Raw genomic sequence first — 9,685 nt, forward strand, 5'->3', positions numbered from 1 at the left:
TTCTATCATTAAATCCTACAGTTCTGACAATAATGAAATTCTACAAGAGTACTTTGTCTTCTAGATATGTTCTGTATTAACTCCCATAACTTTTTTTGCTTCCCAACATGAGTCTTCTGTTCTTGATTTTTGATTTTTCTGTTTTCTGCACAATGGAGAATTAGAAGGTCCTTGTGAACCATTAATTTCAAGTATAAATTATGTAATGGCTTTGTTTTAACTTAGGAATCAATTAATTGTTGGAAGATTCCAAAAGGTATTGTGTCTGTGGTTAAGAACAGACTTACAACCAGTTTTGTCTTTTATCCTCCACCCCCACAAAGCTGAGGAAACAACAGCAAGGGTGAGTGCATTAAGTATTTGTGGGGTTTCTATCACAATGCCAATTTTTCAGTTGTCTCCTAGCTAACTTGAATGTAACATTTTATATAAAAACAAATTAAAAAAACCAACTACACCAATTTGGTATGTCTTTACCAAGTTATCATTATGCGAAACTATTTTTTTAAAGAGCTGCATTTTTTCTTCAAATGGAGTTTGTAGTCCACCAGTCTTAATGTTAAGTTCATATAAGTTCACATACTGAGTAGTAGATTTTAGAGGATCCAGAATATCTGGGTAGATAGAAACCACTACAGATTTACTCAGCCCTTCGATTTCATGTTTGTAATAGTGTTTGAATTTCTTTCTTTTAGCCCAAAGCAGTTGTTAGACTCAGTGCTTAATCTTCATGTGTGGCTCTCAGCATTAAGAATCTGTCAATATTTGTCTGAAATTAAGGTTTGAGAAATCAATATTTTAAAGAAGTGCATATCTCCAAGGGTATTCATTCATGTTCAGAATCGTTTCCTTCTCAATCAATGCAAATGCTTAAGGATTACTTTTTCAAGATCTAGGCCCTTCTTTCATGTTATATAAAAGCTTCCTCCTGGTTGACACATTCCATCTAGGAAAGAAGCTTGTTAAGATTCAGGAAATTCTAAACAGAAATTTCTTAAGATTTAGTAAGAAAACTCATAAATCTTAGAAGTCCTGAAGTTGACCAGATGCTCCAGGCCTCTCCGTACTAAGGCTATTTAAGCAGGAAAGAGGAGACTAAGGCAATCCCAGTCTATGGAAGAATTCTCCTATCTGTCAAACTACCAGATAGTCATCCAGAAAGCTCTAGGGTTCCAGTTTTTATGAACAGTCACCTATTCTCAGGTATGTTTTAAATGACAAAGCTGCCTTTGAATCAATCATCCATGCTTTTGTAAATTACTGCAGCAAACTCATTGATTTGGCAGTACTATTATTTTGCTCTGTTTCTGGTTACCTGTATGTGTTAAGGAGATGTTTACTTATGTCTCCCCAGGAACAGTATCATACGTACTCCTATATTATATGCTCTTGTGCTCATACAATGTGGTCTATAGTAATGCTCCAGGAAATTAGCTGTGTAACTGATGCTGGCTTTTTACCATTGCAACTTGTGAGTAATCTATAGATTGAGAGATGGGATTGGAGTTTTTCAAATCCTGTGGCACTCACTGGGGTGACTCTGTATAGCTCAATTTTAACCATCCTTGGAAGACTCTTCTTTACATATATTTTGTACAACCTTCTTACTTTTCTTGTATAATGTCTATGACAGTATGAATGCACATTCAAATTTACTTCTTCCAAAGTCCAACAAGAACAGTTCTTCACAATATGACTTAACTGGGGGACCCCAAACTCACACTCCAAATACAAAGATCAGTGAGGAAAACCAAGTGAGTTAAGGGCCCAGAGTCACAGGGAAGAATAAAATTTGCAATTTGATCTACATTAACATAAAATAAATTTGTAGTATTGTAATATTTAATTATGTATATGTGTATGTGTATGTATGTATATATGTCAATTTGGATGGACTATGGGCTTCTACAGATTTGTGGTCAAACTTTACTCTCTGAGTATCAAACTTTACTCTCTGAGTATCACACACGCAGGTAATTTATTGTTGCACCTGATGAAGACAATCAGAAACATGTTGAATTTAGCCCAGAGGCTAGAGAGCAGAAAGCTCCTATCTAGAAACAATTGGCTGCTTTCAGGGAGACACTCACATCATATGTTGCCAAATCACTGAAGTATCAACATCTGTAGGACCTGTGGGAATATTCATGAGTTAGAGGTACCTGGTGATCATGTGGTAGCCAGAAGAATAGGAAAGAAAGTAAACATCCTGATTATAGGCAAAGCATTTGAGAAATTTATCTGTAAAAGGAAGAAAATAAAACAGATATGTAATTCAGTGGACTCTGTTTAATGTAATATAACAGGAAGAGGAAAGACTGAAGGAAGAGGAAAAATCATATAGAGGGGGTGTACAGGTGTTGTGGAAAGTAGTACTAATATGTAGTCAGGGAATGTTGAGGGGATGAGGTCAAGATTGCACAAAGAAAAATAAATTCAAGAAAGAGGAAAGAAATTTCATTCTTCAAGAAAGATATTTACTTACATAGACCAAAAAGATCAATTATTTGGATGAAAATAGAAAGCACATTTATCAAATTTGTGAATGCCCTAAACTGTGAAGAGTAGCTAATATGATTAATAATAGAGTCAAGATTCAAGAAGACATGTGAGAACATGAGAATGATAAATTGGAACAAACAAAACGTACTTTCACAATGATAAATGTGAAGTTTTCCCTTTCTATGAAAATAAATCACATAAACACACTATAGATGGGAAATGAAAAGATTAGCATTTTTACTTACTGTTTTTACTTACTGTACTGTTTTTACTTACTTTACTGTTGTATTCATGATGCCAACAGGGTGAGGTGATGGTTTTAGAGTTAGTGCAGCCCTAGACTTAATGACTGAGAGACTCTAGGCTCTGGCTCAGCAAAGCCTGTAATGTAACATATAAACCATCTAAAACTGGAATGGAGCAACAGCATATAATTGGAATCTTGATTCAATAAACTATAGTATGCTCTGATAATGGAGTACTCTTCAGTTATGAAACACAATGAAGCTCCCTATGTACTAAGTTAGAAAAATAATTATTATATTTAAGAAAAATGAAGATGCCTAGCTGCATATATATGTTTTTATTTATGTAAAATATGGTAAATAAGCCCTTCCAGTAGGTCCCAGCTCTGAGTCCCTTTGGGCATGAATTGGAGGATGCTCCTATGGTCCCCAGAAGACTCTCCACACTATCTTAGGACCACTGGTGAGTGGAAAACAACATTGGTTCCAATCCAATTGCAGGGGACCTGAGCCAGCAACAGGGAAGCAGAAAACCTGCTTGACCAGGAGCACAAGTCCCTTCTGGTAGGCACCAGCTCCCGGTCACCTTGGGAATCAATCAGCAGATGATCCCACCGTCCACAGAGGACTCTCCATGTGATCTTAGGATGAGTGGAACACACATCAGTTCCAAATCAATTGTGACGGGACCGTGACAGCAGGAGCAAGGACACGGGAGCCCTGCTTGACCAGAGGCTCAGATTCCTTCTGATCAGTACTGGAATACCTTGGTATCAAACAGACCAGAGAGCTCCACAGTCCTCATGGGAGACACAACTTCCAGGTGCTGTAACACACCCAGGATCTTAAGATTCCAGGATCCAAGGATAACAGGAGCTTTGTTACACCAGGATCTCAGGGTCTCAGAGGAAGTTGACTGCGAAGAACTATGACATACCAAGAATCTCAGGTTCACAGGAGCCTGAAATCACAGGATCACAGAGAAAGCTGGACTCTGAGGAGTCCTGAATCAACCAGGATTATAGGAAAGACAGGCTCCAATCAGATATTTTGAGGGCATCAAGCACTAGAGATAATCAGATGGCAGGAGGCAAGCAGAAGCAACAGAAACCAAGGTTACTTGGCATCATCAGAACCAAGCTCTCCCACCATAGCAAGTCCTGGATACACCATCACACCGGAAAAGCAAAACATGGATCTAAAGTCACTTCTCATGATGATGATGGAGGAGTTTAAGAAGGAAATACAGAGAAACACAGGTAAACAACTAGAAGCCCTTAAAGAGGAAACACAAAAATCCCTTAAAGAATCACAGGAAAATACTACCAAGAGGTGATGGAGATGGAATTGAACAAAACCATCCAGGATCTAAAAATGGAAGTAGAAACAATAAACAAATCACAAACAGAGACAACTCTGGAGATAGAAATCCTAGGAAAGAAATCAGGAACCATAGATTCGAGCATCAGCAACAGAATACAAGAGATGGAAGAGAGAATCTCAGGTACAGAAGATTCCATAGAAAACATGGACACAACAATCAAAGAAAATGCAAAATGCAAAAAGATCCTAACTCAAAACATCCAGGAAATCCAGGAAACAATGAGAAGACCAAACCTAAGGATAACAGGTATAGATGAGAATGAAGATTTTCAACTTAAAGGGCAAATATCTTCACCAAAATTTTAGAAGAAAACTTCCCTAACCTAAAGAAAGAGATGCATACATACAAGAAGTCTACAAATCTTCAAATAGACTGGAGCAGAAAAGAAATTCCTCCTGACACATAATAATCAGAACAACAAATGTACTAAATAAGGACAGAATATTAAAAAGCAGTAAGGGAAGAAGGTCAAGTAACATATAAAGGCAGACCTATTAGAATTACTCCAGACTTCTCACCAGAGACTATGAAAGTCAGAAGATCCTGTGCAGATGTTATACAGACCCTAAGAGAACACAAATGCCAGCCAAGTCTACTATACCCAGCAAAATTCTCAATTACCATAGATGGAGAAACCAAAGTATTCCATGGCAATACCAAATTCACACAGTGTCTTTCCATGAATTCAACCCTTCAAAGGATAATAATGGGAAAACACCAACACAAGGACATAAATTATGCCCTAGAAAAAGCAAAAAGTAATCCTTCAACAAACCTAAAACAAGACAGCTGCAAGAACAGAATCCCAACTCTAACAACAAAAATAACAGGAAGCAACAATTGTTTTACTTAATATCTCTTAATGTCAATGGACTAAATTCCCCAGTAAAAAGACATCGATTAAAAAAAAAATACATAGACTAACAGACTGGCTACACAAACAGGACCCAACATTTTGCTGCTTACAAGAAACCCACCTCAGNGACAAAGACAGACACTGCCTCAGAGTGAAAGGCTGGACAACAATTTTCCAAGCAAACGGTCTGAAGAAACAAGCTGGAGTACTCTTTCTAATATCCAATAAAATTGACTTCCAACCCAAAGTTATCAAAAAAGACAAGGAGGGGCACTTCATACTCATCAAAGGTAAAATCTTCCAAGACGAACTCTTAATTCTAAATATCTATGCTCTAAATACAAGGGCAGCCACATTCATTAAAGAAACTTTTAGTAAAGTTCAAAGCACACACTACACCTCATACAATAATAGTTGGAGACTTCAACACCCCACTCTCATCAATGGACAGATCCTGGAAACAGAAACTAAACAGAGACACAGTGAAACTAACAGAAGTTATAAGACAAATGGATTTAACAGATATCTACAGAACATTTTATCCTAAAACAAAAGGATATACATTCTTCTCGGCACCTCATGGTACCTTCTCCAAAACTGACCATATAATTGGTCATAAAACAGGCCTCAATCTGAAACGAAAGAAAGAACCATCCAGAGACCGCCCCACCCTGGGATCCATTCCATATATAACCACCAAACCCAGACACTATTGCATATGCCAGCAAGATTTTGCTGACAGGACCCTGATATAGCTATCTATTGTGAGGCCATGTCAGTCCCTGGCAAATACAGAAGTGGATGCTCACAGTCATCTATTAGATGTATCACAGGGCTCCTAAAGAAGGAGGTAGAGAAAGTACCTAAGGAGCTAAAGGGGTTGGCAACCCTATGGGAGGATCAACAATATGAACTAACCAGTACCCCACAGAACTGTGTCTCTAGTTGCATATGTAGACATCAATGGGAGGAGAGGCCCTTGGTCTTGGGAAGATCATATGCCCCAGTACAGGGGAATTCCAGGGCCAGGAAACAGAATTGTGTGGGTTGGGGAGCAGGACAGGGGGTGGGGGGGAGGGTATAAGGGACTTTTGGGATAGCATTTGAAATGTAAATGGAGAAAATATCTAATAAAAAATGAAAAGAAAATATGGGAAATAAGAAAATTCAATCCTATTTATTTTTATTTGATGAAAGATTTCAAAATTAATAAAAGTAGGTTTAAAATATATTTAACAGTAGGCACCATAAGGATGAAATAAGCTTGTAGAGGAATGGTATTTCTCAGTATGCCTTACTTTATTTCTGTATGAACATATGGACACATCATTAAATTTAGAATATTTTTAATGATCTGGATGGCTGGGGATAGAAATTAGAATTGAAGAGCACAGATCCATGTACACTATCTGAATTATGATCTTCCCTATGACAGGCTTCACACTTCATTTTCTGCCATTCTCACTGACATCTACAATTACATTTCCATTTAGAAGCCTATCAGTCACATAATTATCCATTACATGTACAAAAATAAGTGAATGTTTTAATTTCATGACATATGTCACTAAGAGTCTGAGAATATATCATTTATGCAATAGAACCTGGGTTCAGTCTTGTTATCAGGAGTCAATGGATGACTGTTAAAGGAGAGAGAAAATTCAGCCTATTCTGTCAAGAAGCTTTGAAAGAATAATTTTGGTAGGTGTTGATACTATTCATGGAATCAAACATGGCTTCAACCTTTAAGAAATTACACTGAGACTCAGCAGGCCAAGCACACAGCTCATCAATATGTACTTCAGTGGTGTATGAGTGCAGTGGTGGCTTCAAGACAGAGAGGCTTATAGAATGCTAAAAACCCAGGAATGATGATTTGGAGATAAAGACTACCTGATTGGCCAAAGTTTCATGAGACTTCTGAAACCTTTCAGAGGCCTGTATACTGTTTTATAAAATTCAGCTTTAGAAAGAACATTTCCTTTAGAAAGAACCCATTACCACTTGGGTTCTGCTTTTCTCTGAATATCACAAGAGATATCAGTGAGTCACAGCTGGTCTTTGACTAGAATAATGTTATGTAAGTTTAATCAGCATCTACTTTTCTCCTGGTAATAGCTTTTTATCAATGTATTCTCCAGCTGTGAATTCCCACTTGGCTATTCTGTATATGGAGTTCAGCATAATCTTTCTCTTGAATGTCAAGGCAGTATTGTATTTGTTTCCTTTTTTTTCTTCATGAGATTCCTTAACACATGTTAGCAAATATCACTGAATAAGGTTTACCTTAACAAGTGTAATCATGGTACACAGCATGCCTGATTTTAATATTAAAGCTAGATAAGGGAGGGATGAAAATAGAAGAAAAGGGAGGGAGGGCAGAAAGAGAAACATAAAGGATGAAGAGGAAGATGGGATTGTGCTGTGATGAGCATCAGGTGACTCATCTGGAGGGAAACACATAGGTCCAGGAGGAATGGGAGAAATAGTGAGAACTGTTCAGGGCTGGAGACATGGCTCAGTAGTTAAGAGCATTTATTGCTACTGCAAAGAGCATACATCCCCAGCAATCATTGGGTTGTTCATGCCCATGCTTATCTTTAGTTTCAGGGGTCTGACACTCTCTTTTGACCCTGGCAGGCATAAGACAAGCATGTGGCACACAAGCATGAAAGAGAATGAAAGAGAATTCTCATACACATAAAAGGCAGAATAACCTGGCCAACTTGGGCCTGAACTTAGTGGACTGTCCCACAGTTCCCAGAGGAATCTCCACACAGCAGGTACCCTAGCATGCCCAGGATCTTAGGATCACTGGTGAGTGGAACATCTGTTCCAAAACAATTGTGAGGGGCCTGTGACAGCAGGAGCAAGGACACGGGAGCCTTGCCTGACCAGCACCTTGGGTTCCGTCTGCTCAGTGCTGGTCTACTTTGGTTTCAAACACAGTGGACAGCCCCATGGTGCCCAGAGGAGATACCACTTCCAGGCGCTGTAACATGGCCAGGATCTTAGGATCCCAGGATCCCAGGATAACAGGAGCTTGGTCACACCAGTGTCTCAGGGTCTCAGAGGAAGATTAACTGCCAAGAACTCTGACACACCCAAAATCTCAGGTTCACAGGAATCCAGAATCACAGGATCACAGAGAAAGCTGGACTCTGAGGATTCCTGAATCAACCAGGATTACAGGAAGGACAGGCGCCAATCAGATATATTGAGGATAGCAAGCACTAGAGATAATCAGATGGCAGGAGGCAAGCATAAGAACAGAAGCAACAAAAACCAAGGTTACTTGTCCTCATCAGAACCAAACTCTCCTACTATCAAGTCCTGGATACACCATCACACCAGAAAAGCAAGATATGGATCTGAAGTCACTTCTCATAATGATGATAGAGGACTATAAGAAGGAAGTAAATAACTCCTTTAAAGAAATACAGGAGAACACATCCAGTTAGGTAAAAGAATTGAACAAAACCATCCAGAATCTAAAAATTGAAGTAGAAACTATAAATAAATCACAAAGGGAGGCCACTCTGAAACTAGAAAACTTAGGAAAGAAGTCATTGATGCTAGCATAACCTACAGAATACAAGAGATAGTAGAGAGAATCTCAGGTGCTGAAGATACCATAGAAAATATTGACACAACAATCAAAGAAAATGCAAAATGCAAAAAGATCTTAACTCAAAACATCCAGGAAATCCAGGACACAATGAGAAAACAAAACCTAAGGAAAATAGGTATAGATGAGAATGAAGATTTTCAACTGAAAGGGCCAGCAAATATCCTCAACAAAATTATAGAAGAAAACTTCCCTAACCTAAAGAAAGAGATGCCTGTGAACATACAACAAGCCTACAGAACTACAAGTAAATTGGATCAGAAAAGAAATTTCTCCCCTCATGTAATAATTAAAACACCAAATGCAAAAAAAAAAACAAACAAACAAACAAACAAAGAATATTAAAAGGAGTAAGGGGAAAAGCTCAAGTAACATATAAAGACAGAATTACACCTGACTTCTTACCACAGACTATGAAAGCCAGAAGATCCTGGGCAAATGTCATACTTACCATTAGAAAACACAAATGCCAGCCCAGGCTACTATACCCAGCAAAATTCTCAATTACTGTAGATAGAGAAACTAAGGTATTCTATGACAAAACCAACTTTACACAGTATCTTTCCACACATACAACCCTTCAAAGGATAATAAAGGGAAAACTTTAACACAATGAGGGAAACTAAGCTCGAGAAAAAGCAAGAAAGTAATCTTTCAGCAAACCTAAAGAAGATAGCCATATGAACAGAATTCCAACAACAAAAATAACAGGAAGCAACAACAACTTTTCCTTAATATCTCTTAATATCAATGGACTCAATTCCCCAATAAAAAGACACAGACTAACAGACTGATTAGGTAAACAGGACCCAACTTTTTGCTGCATACAAGAAACCCACCTCACGGATAAAGACAGATACGACCTTAGAGTAAAATGTTGGAAAACAATTTTCCAAGAATATGGTCCTAAGAAATAGGCTGGAGTATCCATTCTAATGTCGAATAGAATCGACCTCCAACCTAAAGTTCTCAAAAAAGATAAGGAGGAACACTTTTTACTCATCAAAGGTAAAATTTAGCAAGATGAACTCTCAGTTCGGATCATCTATGCTCCAAATGCAAGGGCCCAC

The sequence above is a fragment of the Mus pahari genome, chromosome 9, assembly GCF_900095145.1.
Source record: "Mus pahari chromosome 9, PAHARI_EIJ_v1.1, whole genome shotgun sequence".
Classification (NCBI taxonomy): Eukaryota; Metazoa; Chordata; class Mammalia; order Rodentia; family Muridae; genus Mus; species Mus pahari.